Genomic DNA, 23,137 nt, shown 5'->3' with positions numbered 1-23,137 from the left:
TTGGAATTTAACTCTTAGCCCACAAATCACCACACCATGAAATTAATTTTTTCAGTGATTGTTAAATCACTTAATTGCAGAATTTTTTTTTCTTTTTTTTTTTAAATTTGTTTTGAGAAAAAAAATCCGTTGATTACTATACCTACTGTTTTGCCATTTCTCCCTTTTCATTATGCAAACGGTTAATTTTGAAATTTTCTTATGCCGCTGACATCCTATGAACAAAATTGGATTGCTAAATGCCCCCCTGTAGGGATGAAGCTGTACCACTGCCAAAATGGACCTCTGTATCTCAGAAGAAACTCGGCTGGAATTGAAATGATAGTGCACACAGTGGAGCCTGTCCTCTCTGCCAAAGCTCAACTATTGCTCTGAGAGCTCACTGTGCGAGTGCAGCACTGTATGCGGGCATTCAGCACACGAAACAGCTTCAAGAGGACCTTTACTCTGTAATTGTAGAAATAAAATCTCAAGGGAGGTTAATCAATTCATTGCCAAGAAGGATCAGTCTCGGTAAGGTGGTAACTACCTTAGCACTTGGATTGAGCTTCTATACAGGGACTTGGTAATGAAATGTTGTTTGTATTGAAATGCTCCACTAGGGAGAAATTCCCCTGCTAATGAAACAAAGCTGCTTCAATAGGTTGTTAGCTCCACCACTGACACTGTAGAGCCACAGCCCAGGAGAATTAGCTCCTGTGCTGCTGACACAGAACAGAAAACATTGTGCTGAGGAGTTAACTCCCTCCTGGAAAACAAGCATTTGCTAGAATAAAGGAAGAAATTTGCTTGCCTGTAGGAAAGTGATGCACTTACTCACTGATGCAATTCAATTTTCGCAATGTAACTTTATTTATACTCTCAAAGTTGAAAAATAATTCTGTGAAAAGACAAGAGATCTGAGAGTGTGTGTGTTCCATAAACTGAACTAATGTGATCATATTGGCAAGACTCACAGTGACCTGAACTAAAGATAGGCAACACATGTGTAAGTCTGTGGTTCAAATTTATGGGTAACACAAGTGCTGATGTATGTTTTAATCAGAAAAAAAAAAAAAAATCAGTAAGACAGACTTTCATTGTGAATTCACAAGTAAAAAAGGTGAAATTATAATTCATGTGGTATTCAGTATGTGTGCAAAATTCACTTATTTATATGTAAATGAGGCAGACAGAGGAAAAGCAATGAACAGGAGAGAGATAACCCTGTCTAGTCTTTCCTGTCAAGCACAAGCATCTTTCAATGTGCAACTGCACTGAAATACTTAAGTCAGGGATTAGGGATTCTGCCTTTGCTGTACCATTTAAATTCTGGATATCCATAAGATTACCTTTCATTAGAATTTTGCTCAGCATGTCCCTCAAGATTGAGATGTTTTACACCGTCACTTAGATTAGATGGGACTTTGGTCTCTAATGTGTTATTTGCCTACCTTAGTGGGAATTAAGTGGGAATGAAATTCAAAAAAATGTGTATGAACCAGCTGTGTTGCAAAAATGAAAAAAGCGTTTAGGCTCCCGAGTTTCATCAACTCTCAATGGATGCTGGGGACTCTCCTGCCTTCTGTGGCTTGACAATTTCCTCTGAGATTTCAAAACCGGGCATGAATATAAAACCAAAGCTCTACAGAAGATCTGCTGCAGCCAGAAATCTGTATGAATATAATGACTTTACAAAATATATCAAAAGACTGAATAATCTTGCTGCAGGACAAAGGCAGAAAAAAAAGGAAAGTCGGTGGATTTAGAATGAGGAATATTTATGTAATGTTTGATCTTTGTTATTTTAAAACAGCTACAAAATATGATTCGTAGAAACACAGGACTGATTACCAATCAGTTAGTCTAACCTCTTCCAGATCCTAGCAAACCCATTACACAGTCCTATCAATAAAATGATTACTTTAAAATCAGATTTTTTGCTGTATCTTTTCTATTCAAATAGTGCTGAATGTGTTAGCTTAAAACTATATAAATTCTGCATTATTTATGACAAAATTAAATATGTCCTGATACTGGTGACTTTTCCTTAAGGGCTATCAAATAAAATAGTAGCTACTAATTAAGCACCACAATATCTTTCTGAGTCTGAAGATATCTGAGCAGTAATTTGAATGTAAAAACAAACATAAAGGAAAGCTCAGTGACTTGCTAAGGACCACAGAACAGTTCAGAAACTGTAACTGAGAAAGAGAACCCTGGAATACTGGTTTCCAGCCTCTTGGCCTTATGAAGTGACCATCTGAGTAAATATATACATTTAATGAAATGAGATTTAGATGTCTCTGTGCCAAGATAAAGAGATTGTACTGGAAATGAACTGGTACTTAAAAAAATGGCACTATCAAAAAGGAATGCGTTCACAGCTGGGAAAAACTGCATTTCAGTGAAGTTTGTTCTACTCTGCACTGTACATACTGCTGAGATAGAACAGTATTTGTATAAAAACACTTCACAGACCAAGTCCTCTTTTAAATTTAATGTCTGGTTTGTCCAAAAAAACAGTTGATTGTAAAAAAGTCAGCCCTGTCACGGAGGGGAAACTATTCCAATTAGAAGTAGAAATAAACCCACAGAAACACTTCCTTTGGAAACAAGACTCTGGTTTTGGAGGATAACAAGAGGATAGTGGTCGTATTTCTGATCGTAAAAGGTATCCCAAAGTATAAAAAAATCAGCATGTGCAGCATTTGGCTTCTGTTTAGCCTTTGAAAAGGCTTTTCAGGCATGCAACCTCTTAAGGGAGATTTGTTTGGCAGAGATCACTCTAGAAACAACCAGAACAGAGCAGCAGCCTAGAACAAAGCCGCTTCTCACCCATGGCGGTAGGGAAGGATCCCTCTCCTGCCTTTATTTGAGGCCCCTCAGGAAGCCTACGGGATGCTGGTTGCTAGGCAACACCCAAAGCAATAGTGTTTATAGCATTAGGTATTAATTATTGTCATGGGCCTTTTCCACGGAAGATCCTGAGAATATGCAATTAGACACGTCACAGGATAAGTCATTTTGCATTCTGATGGACAAGCATTATTATCTGCAGAAAATTCAGAATATGACAAATTGTTCAAAGGTGACTGACTGTGCCAAGCCTAATATTTTCTTTTTGCAGTGCTGTTTTTTTGTAATTGCAGCAAGGGATTTGAGCAACAATATGGTTACAGTAAGCTGTTTAAAGGTTCTGAACTAGAATATAATATTGCTTCATTAGTTTCCCTTATTAAAGTGCCTAGCCCTAAACTGATCTTTACCAGCACTTTATTTATTATTATTAATACAGGTCAGTAGTTGAGCAAAAAAAAAAAAAAAAAAGGAAGCCTTAGAATATGAATATGAGAGAAATAAAATAAAATAAAATATTTAATAGCAGCTGCATGTTGCAACACAGAAGTAGAAACAACTCAACAAACCAAATCTTGTGAAAGAGGAAAGGTTTGGTCTGGTAGTGTTGTCCTTGAGGTAAGTTTCTTCATATCATTCATGACAGGGGCTTGTATTTATGAGACAGGAGAGCTGCTCTTCCTTCTCTAGCATTGCCTACCTAGTTAATCATTGCTAGCATAACAGGTCATATACATGGTGCATTCCACTTTTAAGGGGATGTTTATCCATTGTATGAGACAGGTTATATCCCCTGAAATGAATTGGGGCAGCCAAGAAAAGACTCTAGTTAGTGCAAAGAAAAACGGTATTCACGCTAAAGCAAATCATTACCGAAGGTGAAAACATAACCAGCAGCATATTGGAAACTTCTGTGAAGTGACAGTGACAAAATGTAATCAACACCAGAGCAAATAAATTACTGTCTCAGCACACGAACTGAGTAATAAGAAAATTAGAGAAAGAAATTATTAGACTTTTATCAATTACTGCAAGAGAAAAAGTGCTATTTATTTTCCTGTTGAAAAAAGAAGTTGAGACTGTGGATGGCTCAAGGAGACACTAGTAAGAGGTGGTGTGGCTGAAAATCTTTGTACGCAAAAGGATGCCTTCTCTCACATCTTGAGTATGCTCATATTTGTGCAGAGGGAAGAGTGAAATGCAGCAAAGTGGAATAGGAAGCACTTTGGTTTGTCCCGCCTGTAGATGAGGCACAGGATAGAGGGTAAAGGTCCCATTCTGTTTCCTGAGACAAATCTCTTTCGATGGATATGTGGCAGAAAACTGTCATGAATATTGATGTCTGCTAATTTGCCTCAGGATTGTTCAGAAATTGAAACACTACTGTTAAGGGAGAAGCCGCTGCCGAACCACGCACATACCAATCAAGGAGTCGCACACACACCACCTGAAACTTGAACTGCTCGGACCGGAGTCCCTTTGCAGCAGGCGACTCCAGTGAGCCGACGGGTGCCCCTTTCGACTCCTCACACACACACGCTTGGGCACTGCTTCTGCCCTCAGGCTCAACCTTAGGTTCCCCGAAGCAGAATCTCTACTCAAGGCATTCAAAAAAACCAAGCGTAATTTATTCTATCTATGGTGCACAAATTTAGACAGCTCGAGCTGGATGCCTCCGGAGATGGACTCCAAACACTAAAATCCCTGGGCAGTTATACCCTTACACTCTAAGTTCCCATCCCTCACACCATAGTCTGGTCCAATAGCAATATTCAGGTCTGGGGTCTTCTTCTCTCTCATTGAGTCCTTTTTCTCATCTCTTAGCTGGTTCTTCCTCTTTCCTGCCTTTTAGGCTAGTGGTTACTACGTCTCCTTTTTCTGGCTCAAACTGGTTCTGGGGCTTTCCGAATCTTCTTATTCTATATCACAGAATAGGGCAACGTTAAGCTAAAGCATTAAACAAGCTATGAGTTCTGCTTTATCATGAATGACTACTTTTAAGCAGCTAAACAAAGTTCTTAAAGCCCTCCAAAACATATGAATAGCCTCTATAACTGTTATGCATTCCTGTGCTATTATAGCCTCACGATCTTATCCCATTAGTGCCACGAGGTCTTTATGTCTCATTTGGGTGTTGTCCACATGCTCATGCAGCTCAGCTCTGCCACCTTCCACAACACTAGCCAGACTGGTACAGTGCTGCTTCAAATGCTCTTAGAGCATGCTAGCGAGCAAAATTATCAGGCAGGCAACAAAATTATAAAATCAGAAAAAGTCTGAACCTGTCTTTTTCCAGTAGGCAGTGAAGAGTCTGGACATTCAATTTCGATCAAATTGGGGCAGAAGGCATGAAAATTTCACAGCTGTCTCCATAGCAGTTCTCAGCTCCAAAACATGACTGCCCAGTTGTTGAGGCCGCTGGCTGTTTTTCTTTTCACAGCTTCCAACTGGAAAGGCATGAGGAGCAGTCATTTCATTCACCATTTTGACGGGCACACAAATGAGATGGAATTACTATCCTTTGGCCATTCATAGTGACAAATGTTCTTCCATGATAGCTAGAAGAACACTATTTGGAACCCGTTTTTTTTCAAGCATAGCATCTTACCAATAGTATGTATACTTTTTAATGAAATGGTATGTTAGGGAAATCAGTTATTGTAAAAAAATGAAAAGACTGTTCCACAAAGACATGCTACAGGCAGAGAAATGTAGAAATTAAATTAGTCTTCTTGAAAAAGAAAACTAACATACTGTAATTTTATAATGAATGTGAATGCATATGTTGATAACATCATATTGCTCAAACATTTGTCATATGGAATATCTTTCTATCAGCTAGCAGAGATTTTCCTTTGGTAGCGCTTCCAAAGCAGGTGGATTTGCTGTCACTGCCTAGTTCTGAGGAGCCAAGGATGTACTGCATGATGGCAACGACAGATTTCAGGCTGGCTCAGGATGTGTGTCTCTACTAGAGCCTGACCAATACAATTTGTTTACGTAACAGAGCTCACACAATAACCTACAAATACGTGTAACACATCCTGCCTTATTTGCAATACTGGTTTTTGACTACCTGCTGCAATCTTAGGAATCCTCTTAAAAAATTCCTCCTCTTTTCCTGTTATTTGTTTGATCAATGTGTTTGTCTTTTCTCTCACCTGTCTGATTTGAAAGCATTAGATAAAAATGGAAATGAACTGTGCATTGATGTTTTCTATTTTTCTTACATTTCGGGGTGTAGCTATATTACTTTGAATTAGTCTGCAGCATTTCTAGTCATTTGACACAGTGAACCGTGGGCCTCGTTATTTATTCACTATTGTATATCTTCTGCACTTCCTTCATTTTTCTCATTAGAAATAGGTTAGATTTGTTTTATGATTCTTTGATCAGAAGTTCTCCTGAGTCAGCTATTGTATTTAGTTACAGACTCGAACTAAAAACTTCATCTCGTTTCCACTTCAGTGTCTGTCTGTGATATTGTTATGCTTAATCCAGTTGTCTTCAGCAATGTTTTCTCTCAGGCCCGGATCCTCAAGGAGACCTGGGTCTCATTGCCCAGCAAGCTAGAAGCTAGCTTCGGAGGTGCCTGAATCCAGCAGCAAAATCACTTTGGGTTAGGAATTTACACTTATGAAACTGGTTATTTAGGGGAAGAGGCAGCAGCGACGGGGCTTTTTAAGGTTCTGAAGTCTCAGTCCCACTTTGTGGATATGGAGTTTAGAGAATCTGAACATGAGCTGTTCTAGGTGTAGAGTGATTTCACCTTCTTTTGTATCCTTGAACTTTGTCAGAGTTAACGTAATAAAATTTCCTATTTATTGGAGACCAGATTCTTGGCTGTTGTACAAAATGAACAGCCAAAAGAACAAAACAATGCCAATGCACATCAGCTGCAGACCTGACCCCAACCTGCAATTTGCTTAAGCCCGGTACAGTATTTTTCAGTTACAGTATTTTTCAGTGACCTATTTAAAAAAAAAAAAAGCAGCCTATCAAAGATTTCAATTCAGTGTTCCACAGTGCTGGGAAATAAGAGCTTAAACCACTTGTCCCCTCTAGTTCACTTTTTCTTACAGCTTTGCTGAAGGTTTTACTATTATTTAACAAAAAGAACCGCTCTTGCATGGTTTAGCCAGCAAGATTACAACAGGAACGAAATCACGTGTTCTAAGAGCTGAGAGAAACACAAAAGCAAATGATAACTGGTCCCTGCCCTGAAAATCCTGAAATAAACATTTTTCCTCTCATCAGAGATGTTGCTTTGGGGAGAGGCCTTGTGAAGTCCTTAAGTCTGTTTCTAACGCAGGTACCTTCACTAGAACAGCTAGCAACATTTGTGGCAGGGCTAGAGATGGACGCAGGTTCAAACTCCAATAACCTTCTCTGGGGTTTCAAGTTGGTATCACAGGTTCCTATTAACTGAAGGGTTATAAACATGACATTCAGTAGCTGTACCTCAATTTCTATCCCTGCAAACTCATTCTCATTACCTTTTTTTATCCCCCATGGAAGTTACTGAAAAGTAGAGCACAGTGATCATTAAGGAATACACTTGCATTCATATCTACCCACCCTCGCTACAAAACTTCACATTTTTCTAGTTGTCTTCCATTGAAATGGAAACATTTGCTGTTTGCTTTAATTTCCTTTGCAAAAGTTTACCTCAATATAATCTAGAATTCCAATACTTTTATTGAAAACATGATCTAAAATCAGAGAAAGTCAAACATACTTAAATAAACTGTCTGAACAACATCCTTGTTTTCATAATCAGTCTTAGCTAAGCTACATCAGGACATTACATTTTGCATTACTTGTGCTAGAAGAACAATAAATCATTTCGAGGGAAAGTTTTGTCTTTACCTACTAGCCGTCCCATTCAGTGACAAATTCTTTTTGAATTCCCTCCTTGTTTGGAAACAGAGGCCTCCTTCATCATACACACTCATAATCCAAGAGAACAAAAAATCATTATAGTGGCTACAGAAGTCTGAAAAGACAGATTGGTGTAGACAATTGTGAAGTGTTTTCAGTACATAGAATTAGAAAAGCTCATTTATCTGATTTACAGCTCCCTTCTTAAAAGGTAGATCAGAATATGAGATTTGCCCTGTGCTATATGCATGTTACAGTAAATAATAGCCACAACCTCAACTAAGCAGAAACAACAATAATGGATTTTCTGAAAACTTTCTTAGCCTTCTTTTTTTTTTGTTCTTGCCCCTGGTGTAGCTTTTAGGACTCAATACTTCCATCTCCGTAAAACTAGCATGCGCTGACTTTTTAACTTCCATATCTTTTAGATTTTTGTTTCTGAGTGCTGTACTGAAATTGTCTATTTTTTCTACCTGTTTTCCTAATTAGTATTTACTTATGCTCTGTTTTCCCAACATAATGGCACATTAATAGGCAGGAACATAGTACAGTTTGTCAGACTGTTCTAAATATTCTGGCAATTTTAGAAACTTGTTGGTCTCATTGGCTGCATATAAATATAATGACCTACATGATGCAGGAATGAAAGAAACACAGTTGAAAATAATGCGCTCATTGACGTAAGTAAACCATGAGTGATAGGAAATGAGCCTACACTAGTGGTGCCAAGATCACTATAGAAACAGAATGATCTTGTGGCAAAATTCAAAATGCTAATCAACTGAAGAGAGGCACAAAGTCTGTGAGTGCAACAGAGGAGAAGGAAAGCAGCTACCAATGCCTCTACTGACAAGGCAGTAAGGAATCCGCCACTTAAATTGCCACACCAATGTTTGTGGTTCCCATTGCTCCACATGGGTGGAACCAAGAGAGATAAAACTTTTCATGCTGGAGTTACAGTCACTCACCCTTCTATATTTGTTCCAGCTCTACCGCCACAAAGCAGGTATTGTAAACCTCATGTGATCATCTGGAGAAATTTATGTATGTGGTTCCTCTGTGTACATGTGTGTTAAACCATAGGATCCACTTTGAACATGGAACTTCTCAGCCTCCTGTGCTTCCCTGTCACATGAGGTAATGGGAAAACCCCTATGTCCTGTATGGAGATGAAAAGATGTGGTCTCTGAACTTCTGTGATGATCCATTCCAACGGGATACCCTTGAGTGGAAGAAATGGTCGCTACTCAAGATAGATTTTTCAAATCTGGACAGAGCAATGGATTTTTTCCTGAGATCTTTGATCATTTCATCTGGCTGATCATAAAATCAGCTGAAATAGAGGCTTAGCAAATATACAAGGTAGATTTTCAACAGATTGCTTCAGAGGAAGCTTAATCAGGAAAGCATAGAGGGAAGTGGATGGACTGACTAGAGGTATAATATATGAAGCCATATATTAGAAACAGAAAAGGAATCTGGTCTGAGCTTAGAGAGTGCTTACTCTGAGGAAGAAACTGAGGAACAAAAATACATCCTAATATTTTGTTGTTTTATTTAAGTGCCAAGTAAAGTGTAATTGTAAACAAGGGTCCCAATCAGAGGAAACTTTTAGAAAGGGAAAACAACTGGATACTCAGTGATAGCCACCAATGGCTTTGGACCCCTAGGGCATGTGGACCAAAATGACTTTATAAGAAGGTTCAGCAGACACAAAGGAATTGTTTCAGAGAGTCTAAAGAAAGACCATACTTGCTCAGAGATGACCTAGATATTTTCCACTGAAATTTCCATTGTGAGCACCTTAACTAATGGAATACTAGAAAAGTAATAATTAATGCTAGAAAACCATCATTCATTGCCACTGAAATGATATCTTTCCATATGTTGAGAGACTCTAATCTTCACCATCTTCTAATAACTGGTAAAATTACATATTCAAATACAAAGCAAGAGCCTCCTTCAGCAAAGACCCTTTCTTGGTTAGATGCATCGGAGACAGTGAAGGGACCATCATCATGTGGTATGCAAACAGCCTTGTTAGTACATAGACTGGTATATGAGATAGAACCACACTTCTGCTTTCATCTTATTCTTCCCTCCCCTCCTATGCTCATCTGGGTTCCAAATTTGGTGAGAGCTAGGCCTTTTCAAAGGGAGAGTACACTGATGCGCCTGTGGCATTCATATGTGGCTAGAGCTTCCTAGGTGGTTAGCAGAGGTTCACAGAAGTTCACAGAGGTTTGAGCAAGTGATTGGAGATTCAACTGCTCTGCTCTTCCTTCACCACACAATAAAGGTGGATCTCAGCCAGGTTCTGGCTAAATGTGAAGTGAGTACTGGTAGAGAAAAAATTTGTCATCTAATTTGATGTAACAACAATATTACAAAATCGCTAAGGCACTGCATAGAATATTGTCATTTTGGAGATAAAGTGTGTTTATTTTGTTATAGCCTGAGTTTTCTTCCAAGGGAGACAGGGTAATCTTTAATATAGGTAGTCTGTACAATTAGCTTTCTTTTTATTCCTTGTGTAGAAAAGTCACAACTATATATTTGCCTGATGACCGTTACCAAGAAATAGGAAGTCAGCAATGGCCACTCTTCTGATCAACTGCTTTGTCACTTTATTGATCTATTTACTTTTCAAGTGAATTGTTGGTAAATAAGGAGTGCTTGTTGAAAGGCAGATAGCACAAATGCTTCCCAGCACTAAGATATCATGTATACACAGTGTCGAGAGCAAAATATTTCAATGTGGAAAAAAAAATGACAAGTAGTAATACGACTTGACTTCAAATTACACAGCATGAAGCCCATCACTTGAACTGCATCAGGAAAGATGCTGGCTGCCCACATCATCCTGTGATACTATTAAATCTAATAAGAATAATTGCAAGTCTAGGAATGCTTCCAAGTAAATTTGCTTAATGATCTTAAACTCTAAGGAAGAGATGTCCACCTATTGCTTAATTATTTAATCTATTAGAGGACATGTGCATAATGCAGCAGCTTATCTGCCCGTCAGTACAACTCAGCAGGAATATAACTCTCTCTAATTGTTCTGTGCTGCTTTCCCTTTTGGCTGACGAATCCAACCAAGGGCTCTTACAGCCTGCTAGGACGCTAGACCTGCTTAGAGAGGCAATTGCCATCTCATCCTGTAATTCAGCTACCCTGACAGATTACCTTCACTGGCAAAATAAAATAGTTCACAAACAGTAAAGCACCTTAACTGCATGGGGCTAGACTTGTCCCAGTCCTGTGGCTTCACTGATGGCTGAGGTGTACAGGTGTCCAGCCTCATCGTGCTGGGAGCTGCATGCAAAAGCACTTATTTTGACTTAGCTGTTCCATGATCATACTTGCAAACATGACAACATTTTCAGATTTTTGTACATGCACATATCTGTATTTATATATGTACAGGCACACACACACAAACATGTACGTAAAACGTGTATACATAAAAAATCTGAAAGTTTAAAAAGCTTGCTTTTGATGGTAGGGCTGGGAAGACAGTTTTTGCAGATTTTTCTGTATCACATCATACAGATAAGTGATCTATAGATATGTGTTTGTGAATTTTGTATGTTTATATGCACACACTATATATTAAAGATCAAGCATTCATAAACTGCTATAAGCTTGGATCTGAATCCCCCTAAATTAACTCCTCTCGATGTTCAGGTGGTGATGCAGATCCTGTGTGAATGCCCACATCATGGGGCTATTCCAGCATGAAGGTATAGGTTTTGTCTTGCTTCCTCTGATGGTTTTGAAAAACTTCAATTTCGCTCAGATAAGGTGTGGGGGAAGGCTGAGGAACCTGCAAGGCTGGAAAATCATTTCCTGTTCTGCTGTTCCGTGTTCTCAATTCAGATCCATGGAAATTAAGAAGCAATGTAGCTACACAAATTAAGATAGCAGAGAATCAAGCTATGAAATCGAAATGGAAAAGCAATGAGCCGGGTAAAATTTAGTCACACAACATAAAAGGTACACAATCTAGTCCCAGATTGACTTGTCTGAACAGGGAAAATAAAAAGTGATTGCTTTATTTGAGGTTGCTGGGATCCCTTTGAATCAGAATGCTTGGGGCTGCTCCTGAAGTTGTTAGTGGGCTTTCTCGGTCCTGCTTGCTTAACGACAGGAAGGCCCATACCACAAACTCAATTGCCTGAGTTCTGTCAGGTTCTCCAAACCATGGACTCTCTTCCACTCCCGAAGTCCTGGTGAGGTAACTATGCCAAAGCAGTTAATCCACAGCCTGTGGAACTGGTGAAGCTGGGTTTCTTATGGGTCTGTGTAGTATATCTGGTGTATATAACTGGTGAGAGTTTAAAATACTCTCACCACAATACACTCGGCTCACCCTTACGTTCCTTTGCCTCGCTGCCGGGATACCTGTTGTCCTCCAGCTTCCCCTGCGGTACGCGCAGCCTCCTCCCAAAGCCCCGTACCCTCTCTTCACACCGCAGCAGTCCTCCAGCCTGCCTGCTGGTGTTAATCTAGCTCTCCCCTCACCAACACTTCTCATAAGCCCAAGCTATTTTTTCGGCTTTTAGCTGTGCAGCCTGGTAAAATGTGCATGCTAAAGTGGTAGTCACGGCATGCCTGCTGATTGACCAGCTAGATGCTGCTAAAGAGATTGCGCTGAATTGTCTCTGTCTTTACTTCAGAGGAAGCACCAGTTGGGTCTCTCTTTAATCAGCATCTAGATTTCAGTGTAGACATTTGTTGTATTTGAGATCTCTAACCATCTGCTATACGGGGCTGAAATTGGTCAAGGAGTACCAAAAATAATGAGGAGAAGGGAGAGGGGAGGAACTGCCTGCCAGCCAGCTAAAAGAAGAAACAAGGGGTGTCATTTTGTAAACTTAATGTCCTTGGAAAGAAGGGCTGGAAAATCAAGTGAGGATGCCTCAAAACAGACAAAACTAAGTCTACTGTATGTTCAGAGTTGCTTAGGAATGATCCTTTGGCTTTGCTCCAGGAGCCCTGCAGTAAAAAACACAAACCTAGGCAGCCAGTAGCCTATTCCCAAATGAAAGGGAGGGCTGAGAGCAGACCTCCTCTATATCTTTTATATTTATGGAAGGACAGTGAAGTGGTAGCCTGCTGCCAAGAGAGCTATTCACCAGCATGTGATATTATTTGAAGTGTCTGATTAAAGCAACTGATTTTTTCTGTAAGTTTGAAAAGAGAAAGCCTAACTGCCACAGGAGCCAAAAAGCCAAAGACTAGGCTGTGTCTTCAGTGGTAGCTCTGGGCAAAGTAACCTACTCCTTCCAGGAGCAGCCCTTGGAGGTGGTACGTCTCTGACGCACAGTGCTCTCCTTCTTCCCCTGAATATGGGACAGAGAAAATTATCATGAACACCTCTATCTAGTAGCTGCTCTGGTCTCTCCCATGTGGGAAGGGAATGAGGTAAGGAGATCTTACTCTTGCGCAGCAACTGGAGCCCAAGCTGAGAAGTTCTTCTAAGGTCAGAAAGAAGTCTTTTCCCATCAGTGTGGACAAGAGCTGGGACAAGTTGGGTCAAAACAGTATAATATATGATAATAAAGATGTTCTACAATGTCTCGAGTTACATGCATATTTTCATCTGAAACTAAAGAATCTAATTTTGCATTGTATGTGACCCCCGAGAATCATTTCACTATTTTTACTGCTGAATAACTGCATCTCCTTTTTCCTCTTACTTTTCCTTCTTTGTGTATTTTGCTTCCCGCTGTCTATTCATGATCTGAGCAGAATGCTGCCATGTGGTTTTAAGCTATGATTTTTCTGTTCCTTGTTCTTATATATTCTTCTAGAGCTGAGAGACTATATTAAATCATTTGCATTTAGAAACTAGAGCTTGCCTTTGACTGTGAATGCATAACATAAACCTGGCACTCCTGACAATAATTGCTTTCATTTTTGCTGTGACCAAAGAAAATTTTTGCACTTACTGTGAACCTCATGGGTGTTAAGGAAACTCTTTTGTGCTCCTTTTTCAAATGTCTTCTGTTACAAGTAGAAATAGTTGATCAGTCGGCAAAATATTATTCTAAGATTTATTGCAATATACAAAAAGAAGAAAACATTTCAAAAATAAAAACGAGCAGTTGACTTGCAGAGAAACAGATGGGCATGAATTACACAACTAGCTAGAATGAAAAATAGACCCAAAGTGAATTAAATGCTGTTGGGATGAAAATTAAGCATTTTTTTTCTGCTGAAGTGAGAAAACAGTCCTACTTGTAATGGAAAATTATTCACTCTGTACTGTAGTGTAAGACAAAATCTATCACACTGGAAGAAGATATTACTAGACTGTAGAAATACATGGTCTCACCAGTAGAATGGATTGTCTCACTGAAGGGAGAACTACAAATATAATTTAAAATTCAGCACTTCTGGACAAAAAAAGAATGCTTTCAGTACTTACATATTTAAAACTTCTGCTGAACATGTAGAACAAATAAAACAAATGCTTTTTAAATGTGCTAATGTTGCAAATCTTCTTTTTTAATTGTAAACTTGCTATGAGATTTCATCACATTTTTGTCTCAGTAGATCTTGCTGTTATCATTAATTACAGTTGTGTTTCCACAAGCATTGAATGTTCCTATAGAATCTATCACTTCATCTTCAGCTTTCAAAGGGCAAGTGCTGTAATAAAGCTGAAATTGCTAAATATCAGTTAATTCCCACAGTAATTAAGTGTTATTTATATCACTGTAACCCAGAGAGATCTCAGCTGAGACTGAGGGCCTTTGTGCTAGATATTATCTAAGAGTAAGTTTAATATTCTTAACCACATTAACCTAGCTCAGCTGAGAATGGCCACTTTACAAAGTATCAGCTGTGCTGCAATGATCAGACTTTTGCAGGAGGAGTTTATAGAGAATGATCTAATTGTTCTATGTACTTGGGGCAGCTGAGCTGCTCTAATTTCCCAGTGAACTGCAGGAAAACATCTTTATTCTTTCTGGGCACCTGGTATAGTGCTGACCATGAAGGTGTGGGAAAAGCACTGGCGGGCTCACCATAGGACAGGACCATTTGCAATGCCACAGCATGATCATGTAAGCTTCTGACAAACCGTTAGCTGTATTTTTCTACCCATTGGTAAGCATGCTTGATTTTTAGAAACCTATGGTACTGATGTTTGGGCTGTCATATGCTGATGTTACTTGACTTGGGGATGACACAGGTTATTACTGACATTAATTTTATAGAAGAGCCAAAATTAGCAAGTCTTTGTCCAAAGGGATTATAGTCTAAATAAAGAAACAATAGACAGATGTACTAGGAGAAATGAAGTATCTTCTTTATTTAGTAGGTGAGGAACATGAAGATTAAGAATTAAAATCTCTCCCTGTGCAGGTCAGTGGGAATTTTGCCAGTAACAGCAACTGGATTAGGCCTTTACCCACAAGGATGATACTGCAGTGGTACAGGCAGTATATAGCAGAGACAGGAACGGAATGCAGGATTTCTGAATTCTGGACCAGAAAATGGACCGTAGCAACTCTTGTCTTGACCGGAGTTTGGTAGGCATGTGACCTCTGTACTGTACTGTACACCACCAATACAATTATGTTTATACAGCAGTGTGGTCAACTACAAGCATTTCCATCCCAATACCAACATCTGGAACTTGGACCACACTGGAAAGTGCCTTAGGGAATGTGTGTATGCTTCAGGAGGACCAGTCTACCATTTTAATCATCACTCCAGCAAGCTCATCAGGGCACCGGTTGCAATGTATTTTTTACCATCTGGTTCTAATCAATCTTTGTGTGGCACCATGCCTACCATACACAGGTTCCCTGCTGTAAAATGACATGTTACTGCACAGTGGCTACTCATTATTTCAGTCTCTGTGTCCTCACAATGTCATGCAGTGCCTGGGAGGGTCTCATAAATGTATGTGCTACAGTGAGGAGCATGGTGTAAGAGAAATGTTCGTAATGGACTTCACTTCATTACAGCTGGCTGTAGTGGTTTTAGACATGTTCCCCACATTTTAACAACATTTGAGCATTACAGAGGACATTTCTTAGCAGAAGAATAACCACCACCCTGCAGCACACAGTTAAGGTTGTGGAATGAAGAGCAGCAGGATGCAGTACTGATCGAGGCAGGGATGATGCTAGCGGAGTTACACAATTCAATTTTCCTGTGAAGACTTTTTGTTTTAACAGGGGACCATGTTGCTAATGCAAAAAGTTTAAGGAAAAGAAGTTCCCTTACAAAGATGCACAGTATGCACTGTGTTTGTCCAGGAATGCTACAAGCTAAGCATGACAGAGGTTAAAATTTCATCTCGGAGTCCCTTAATTAAGATTCTGATAAAACCATCACCCACACTGAAATATGCAAAAATTCATCTTGCTCGAATGACAAATACTGTGGACTGAGAAATTAAAAGAGAAAATCTCAAAACTATAGGTTAGGAACCTACACCTTAGACAAAAGACTAAATGTAATGCATGCTTTGTAAGAAGAGGTATGCATAAATAGGAAAACCAGCTAATCTGCAGAGAACAATCCTTTTTGCCAGTGGAATTCTATTTCTAATGAATCTCTGAAAGGTGAATCCTGCAAATATTTGAAACTTTCAGCATAATGATTTCAAACTTTCATTTCCACAGAGGCTGTTTATGACCCCTTGTACACAACATTTAAAATGCGTACAAAAACTATGGTCTGAATATTCCCAGTCAAAATTTTTATCCCACAAGATGAAAGATCCCCTCTAAGATCACAGCACTTAAAGTCTCTTGTAAGGGACCCACTCTGGCCTCAGATGTTACAGTGTAAAATGGCTGCTGAAATAACTGGGATTACAATAGTATAAAACGGAGGTAAGCGAAATCACGTGTAAAGCAATACTAGAGGTTTTGTTCATGCAAGTGAATTTCAGATGCAGTAAATGCTCACGGATTTTCCTCTCTCTCCAGAAAAAAAATTATTTTAATAGGATAAATTAACCGAGCACTGATTACACACAGGGCTTGCAGGTCCACGCACAAAGCTGTTTATTGTATTCAGACAGGGGCAGGACATTTTGGTACATCGAACACATTTGCTTTATTCCCCCCAGTGCTCTTTTCTCTGGAGCAATCTCCCCTCTGGTCTCGCTGCCCTCTGTGCATCTCTCAGCTGCCAGATGCTTCTTCCAGAGTCTGCCCTGGACCTGCAGAGCACCCCGAGGTGGTGGCCCTCACATCTGTCACCATCTGGTGCCTCTCTTGCCCCACTGTGGTCACTCTGATTGTAGTGCACATCGCGTGTGCTTGTAGCTGACAATTCACGTGGATGTGGGCGTTCTGGGCAAAAAAATATCCTGTCTCCAAATCATGTCTGTCTGAACCTTTTAGGATCCTTTGCTTTGCCAAGATAGTTTTGCAGTGAGGATCAGGTTTAATCCTGGGTAAGTACATAGAAAAGATTTTACAAAATCAGTTCTTGCTTACGCCCCTACAGAGGAGATAATTTCACAGTAATTATGCCTGTGTCTGAGATTAGTACCAGACCCTGAGTGCCATTAAGACATCACTATGGGATACATTTTCTATTTTGTTCTCAGCAAAGTAGTCAGCTGCAAGGGGGATATTACCCTTCATCTGCTGGCTTACTTTTCCAGTAAGGACAGAACCTTGCACAGAAGAAGAAGAAGCCTCTTGTTTCAATATTTTAAAATATCTTCTGTAGTTACAATAGTTACAATAATAATTTACAAAGACTGCAGAAATCTTTAATTTGTACTCCAAATGTGGTGTTGTCCTCAGATGTAAATCAAGACTTCTGGAGTAAGTATCGAATGCCAGGAACAACCACCCTTGTCCTGGAGTATTTAGGTCATTTGCATTACATGATTCTGATGCTGTTACTACATTGGGTAGCACTTGATTCTGCAAAAAATCCCCCTTTGATTTATACAGGGCTTCTTGCAGAAGAAAGTGCCTAGAAATATATGGTTGTCTGAATACATTTCTTAAGATTATGAAAGCAGTTTGCAGATGTCAAACACTATGTAAATATTGCGACAAAAAATATGAATCCTCAAAAAGATTTTGTACGTAGAGGTAGGCAGTGACAGTTCATGGTGGAAGCAGTAAAATCCTTCCCATTTAGAAAGTAGAGCCATTGGGAACATCTGAGCAGGGAATCTGTGCAGTCACTGAAACACAGCCCGTCTGGTCTATCATTTGAAATAAATACACTGTTCTGTAATCTTGTGAAAATGAAACTCCAGGGAAACTAAGTGCACAGCACACACTTCACAGGCTTCCTAAGCATTTTCATGTTATACAACAAAGCCACTTTGGTTCCTCTGGGTTCTTGACTTACTGCAACCTTTCTCTGGGCCATCCAGATGCATCTGAAGTATTGTAGAAAAAGCAGAACTCAGGCAGAGATCATCTCCAACTGAAGGAACTGAGGACGAGGGAAAGTGGTGTTACGGAGGTACCTCTCAGAGTCTAGGCTATTAACGAGGGCCTGAGTTCCAGCAGAATCTGAATATGAAAGATAGCTATATATCAGCAGAGAAAATGGCATTTCCATCCTTATTGCTTCCCAATGTTAAATCTCATGTAGCTAGGTTAATTTAAATAAATGTGCTACCAGCAGTTCAGTAACTCTTGTAGAAAATGTAGTTAAATTTGCTGTTCACGCTATATATGCATGCGCAAACTCATTTCCCACATTTTATGTGTTCGGTTCATTGATATACTTTGCTTTTTCATTATATAATTAGGTCACAAAATATTCCAAACATGTCAGTTTGTAAATGTAAATGCAAAGAAAAAGTACATGCCTATTACATTTCCAGTTCAGATAGAAAGTTAAATTTCAAAGCGCTAACCAGAGAAAAACCCTTAACACCCACTGAAAGCTACAGGAGTTGTGCAAATGCATGAAGGCTACATTTAAAAAGGAAAAAGCTTTCCCTTCCCCAGTGCTCGCCATTCTCATTCTGGCTTCACATCCCCTATGAACGTCAAGCTTTCAGGAGGCTGAGCTATGGCAGCTTCAGAGCAGACTTTGTCACCCACAGTTCACGTGGGAGAGCACCAAGAAGCTTCACGGGTGAAGCCCTTGAGAATGCAAATGGTGCCGTACTTGGTGGGCACCCTCAGAGAGCTGCCGAAGAGGCCAGCGCTCTTTGAAAGCTGGACCTGCTGTCTGCCACCAGCACCAGCACAGAAGTGGCTCTGGTCAGTGTTCACCGGTAACATTTTCAAGGGAAAGAAACTCAAGATTCCTGTCCTGCTTTCTCATATTCAGGGAGGTAAAAAAACCCCCCAAAACAAACCAAAAAAACCCACCAGCAAATGTAAGAAACAGAAACAACAGCAGTTCTTTAAATCAGACTACCATGTATTTTAATTAGGAATTTTGTTCAGTAATGGCACTAAGTACATACATTCTGACTTATTTTCTCTTCTGAGCACAGAGCAGACAACCCCAAATATATTCTCTGCTGACAATTACGAATGCATAAGAAAGCTTCTGCCATACCCTTTCCTGTCTTCTAGAACCTAGTGCAGAAATACGGAATTAATCAAAAAACACAAAGTACAATAAGATGCCATCCTCTCCCATTTGTCCTCAGCAGTCAGCAAGTGATGGGTCGCATACTCAGCACTGCGGCACGAAGGCAGACAAACCCAAAACTGGTCCCCAGACCGTAGGGTGTCACAGCAACGTTTCTCAGGTATGCCTGTGCAAATCAAGAGTTACCCAAGGAAGACCCCTGGCTTACGGGTGTCCGAGTCCTGAGCAAGCGTAGGAGTTACAGTCCTCTAAAGAAGTTTCAGAACAATTTCTATGAGGATAAGACTTACAAGTGTTCGTAGGGTTTGGGACCCCTTCCTTGCTGCCAGTACCCAGGAGAGCTCGTGGTCTGCGTTCTGTGGCAGGGCAGGAGCACCTGCGTCGTCCACATACACCCAGCCCAGGGCAGCTGCATCCCTGCCTGTGCGGATTCACCGGTTGCCTTTTCTTGGCACTGATTTGTGGTAAATGTTGTTCATATTCTATTCAGGATCTTATAACATGTCCATCACATTGCTTTCTGTGAGCCCATTACAGCAAAGCTTATTTTACACTCGGTGTCAGATGCTGGGTTTTTTGCACATGTTATGGAAATGTATTTTTTGGTTGCTCAGTGTGTGTGTGAATGATCCCATGTGCAATAAAAGGTTCCCATTGCATGCTCTACTTGTAACCACATTAAAGAGCCACATGTGTCTGCAGCAGTCAGGATGTGTGTTGTGGTTATTCTCTCTTCTGAGGTTTTTGTGGTTTGGGTTTCAGTGAATTTCTCAAGGTTTTGCTCTGAGGTTTGGTTTTTTCTTTGTTGCCCATTTTGCATATGAAGGAATTTTTAATTATTGAAACCTTTTGTCCATACAGTCTTTCTGTGGAATAAAATTGTATTGCACTGACCCAAAATTTCCTTGCTGAGTGCAAGAAAATGGATGAGATGGTTTCTTGAGACCCTTGCAGCATTTCATGCCTGTAGCTCTGTGTTTTTACTGCTGTTGGGGTGTGGGAGCCATACGGGAGGTGTTGATCTGTGCTGAATGCTCGCCTGTGAATTATAGTTTGTATTTTGCCATCTGGCTGCCTGATAATTAGTCCATCTTTTTATCAAATGAATGGCACATGTCTTCCCTTCCTCAATACATATGCAAAACTATATATTTTGGAAAGGATTGTTTTCAACTTCAAAAAATAGCCAGAAAGCAGTGTCTTTCTGCAGTCACGTGGATGTCCTCAGACAAACCTCACCCACGTTTGGACCTAGATTAGCCCCTGCATCATACTGTGGTATTATGCACTCCAAGTGTTGGATTACTGATTATGTGATGTTTTGAATTTGCTACGTACATACATAATCTGAGGTCTGGATGATATATTATTGTACTATATAGCTGCACTATGTAGCTATATTTTCCTGCATTCAATAAACAAAAGAAATACTGAGTTTGACACCGTGTTTGTTCTGCTGTATCCTCATCACTGCTCCAAGTACAGTTCCGTGAGATCCATTCCAGATGGGATTCCATGGGTGGGGGCCCTCAGGAGAAGCAGGCTGAGCAGCAGGATAGCCTAAAGAGGACAAGGGGAGCATGAAGTACCCAACCTCAGCTCCGGTGTACTACTGCTAGAGAAATCCGCAGTTTATTCTAGCATGTGAAAGCAGGGAATAACAAATTCAATGAAAATCTATCCTCAACCCCTGGGAAAAAAATACATTTTCTGAAATCTTTTTCTTCTCATTTATCAGAAAGCCCTTGGAAAAGGTTGTCCAGAAGGAGATGGAACGCATTTTCTCACTCTGTGGCTTGCCTCTCTATTTTGGGATGTTAGCTATCCAAGTCAGTGCTTAAGAGCTATAATTCATGAGTCACTAGCTATTTATTAAACACACAGGGAAAATCTCTTTTATTGATACATATTTGGAGAAAGATATTTTTGATTTCTAAAATTGAAGAAGCTGTCTATTTTTTGAGAAGTTAAAAGTTTATTTTTAAAAATTTTTCAAGAATGTAGCACATTCCAAATTAAAGGTGTGTGTTAGCTTGTGAATTATGGCAAATTATTTTTTCCTATCTAGAAAGAATTTTTGCCACAAAACATATTCATTCATGCAACTTTCAACAGGTTGCCAGCTGCCAAACTGCCTGAAAAGACAACCTAAGGGACCACTTCTGCTCAGTCATTGTGATTTTGGTAGCGCGAAAATCATCTGCTAGAAATTACTTTGAGGCACCAGTATCTGCCCTCAAAAGGAAGTGAACAAAAATGTACCATAAAGTCAACATTTCTCACACATCTCATGCACTGAAGGAGACTTTTAGCTATAGCCAATCTAAGCTGTATTCAGGTTGACAGTATTAAATATGTATAAAGAAAATTACCATTTTCTTGAACTGCCTAGTGGAAATGAACATGTATTAATTTTCTAGCAAATCTGACTGTACATCCCCTTTCCTTTGCAATACCTTTGCTTTTCTACGGCCATTCGCATTACCATATTTTGAAATCTAAAATATTATTTATACAAGAATACTTAATTTATTTTTTTTTAATTATCATGATCACGTGGATTAGGGCAAACCCTTCGCTTTGTAATATGTACATACTAAAGTAGTAATAGTTCTTCTTTTTGTCATCGATGTCACTGACAGCAAATGATGGCCAGAAAGGGGAATGACCTTTCTGAAGGGATTTCCTTCTACACAGTGCAAAACAGGGGTTTATGAAAATAACAGAACCCTTTGCCTTGAGTAAGCACTGCAAGATCAGTCTTTGGCTCATTTCAGGTTGATGTCTATTACACTGATTAAACTGCATCTCCATTTCTTCATTCTGCCCTGGCCTATTGTATCCACTGTTATCTCCCATTAACTGTGCAGATGGTAAGGTTTTGGGATAGGGCATGCTTTTTGTTATAGATGTGTACAGCGCATGCCAAGTAGGGGCCCTCATCTCCAGTTGGAATTGTAGGCACTACTGCAACACAAACAATATTCTTTGAAACATATTCATTCCAATAAAAATAATGGATATTTTCTTCCCAAGTTAGAGGAAATAAAAACAATTTGGTTTTTTTTCTGCCCACAAATGCACACAAACAGATACACACACATACACAAATACATTAGTCTAGATGAGGGTAATATCTTCATCTTCCATAGGTTCTGTATTTGATTAATCCATGCAATCAGATAGGAAAGGATAACCTTAATAAACCATAAAAGCAAAGTAAATACATCAGAAAAAAGTGTTCAGGATGCTACAGGAATAAAATAAAACTCTCATGTCCCCAAAGACATATAGATCACATTTTGCTATGATCCCCACTACCACCACCACAATTTTATCTCTTTCTGCTGATGTAAAATGCCTCTCATGACAGAATTTAAATGTGGTGCCTAGAACGTGAATGGAGACTTCCTAGAAAGCCAGTCAAGTACCCAATCCTACTCATACATCTTCTTGTGTCCTGGTCTTCTGAGTAATAACAGGTCAAAGCAATGACTCTTGATACGTGATATGGAGACAGAAGGGCACGGACCTTTACTGGAAGGCTGTTACAGAGCACTGTGCACGCTGCTGTGAAGCCTTTGCTCCCAGTTCCTTCGCCTACACCTCTGCTCTCCGGCTCCGTTTCCCAGATGAGCAGCTACCAGCAGGTTCTGGGCACAGGTCACTTCTTTTGCTGACTTCAGGTTTGAAATGTCTCTTTAGATCAGTATTTAGTTCTGCAGAGATAAAAGCTCCTCTTTTTTCCAGATCGAGAAGTTATACTTGCAGAAAACTGTTTTGAAAACTATGGCTTTCAATACCCAACGCAGCCTTGGACAGACATGAATCTTTGGGTCCAAGCCTCCAAGGAGTTTTG

General features: G+C 39.7%; 1 protein-coding gene and 1 long non-coding RNA gene across 3 annotated transcripts in view; both read right to left on the bottom strand.

Annotated features, from left to right (window-relative positions):
- Nucleotides 1-23,137, bottom strand: part of CTTNBP2 (cortactin binding protein 2) — a 145,746-nt gene that overhangs the window by 99,896 nt on the left and 22,713 nt on the right. The window lies entirely within an intron of this gene.
- LOC115341617 lies at nucleotides 16,738-23,077 on the bottom strand. 2 transcript variants are annotated; one of them, XR_003923459.1, is made up of 2 exons: nucleotides 22,811-23,077; nucleotides 16,738-18,156 (listed from the first exon to the last, which is right to left on the bottom strand). It is a non-coding gene; the product is annotated as an uncharacterized LOC115341617 (long non-coding RNA). The 2 variants fall into 2 exon arrangements; XR_003923458.1 differs by having other exon boundaries at nucleotides 16,738-18,236; nucleotides 22,811-22,891.

This window comes from Aquila chrysaetos, chromosome 5 (genome assembly GCF_900496995.4).
Source record: "Aquila chrysaetos chrysaetos chromosome 5, bAquChr1.4, whole genome shotgun sequence".
NCBI lineage: Eukaryota > Metazoa > Chordata > Aves > Accipitriformes > Accipitridae > Aquila > Aquila chrysaetos.
Note: the sequence above shows the minus strand (reverse complement) of the source record. Positions and strands in the feature narration are given on the sequence as shown.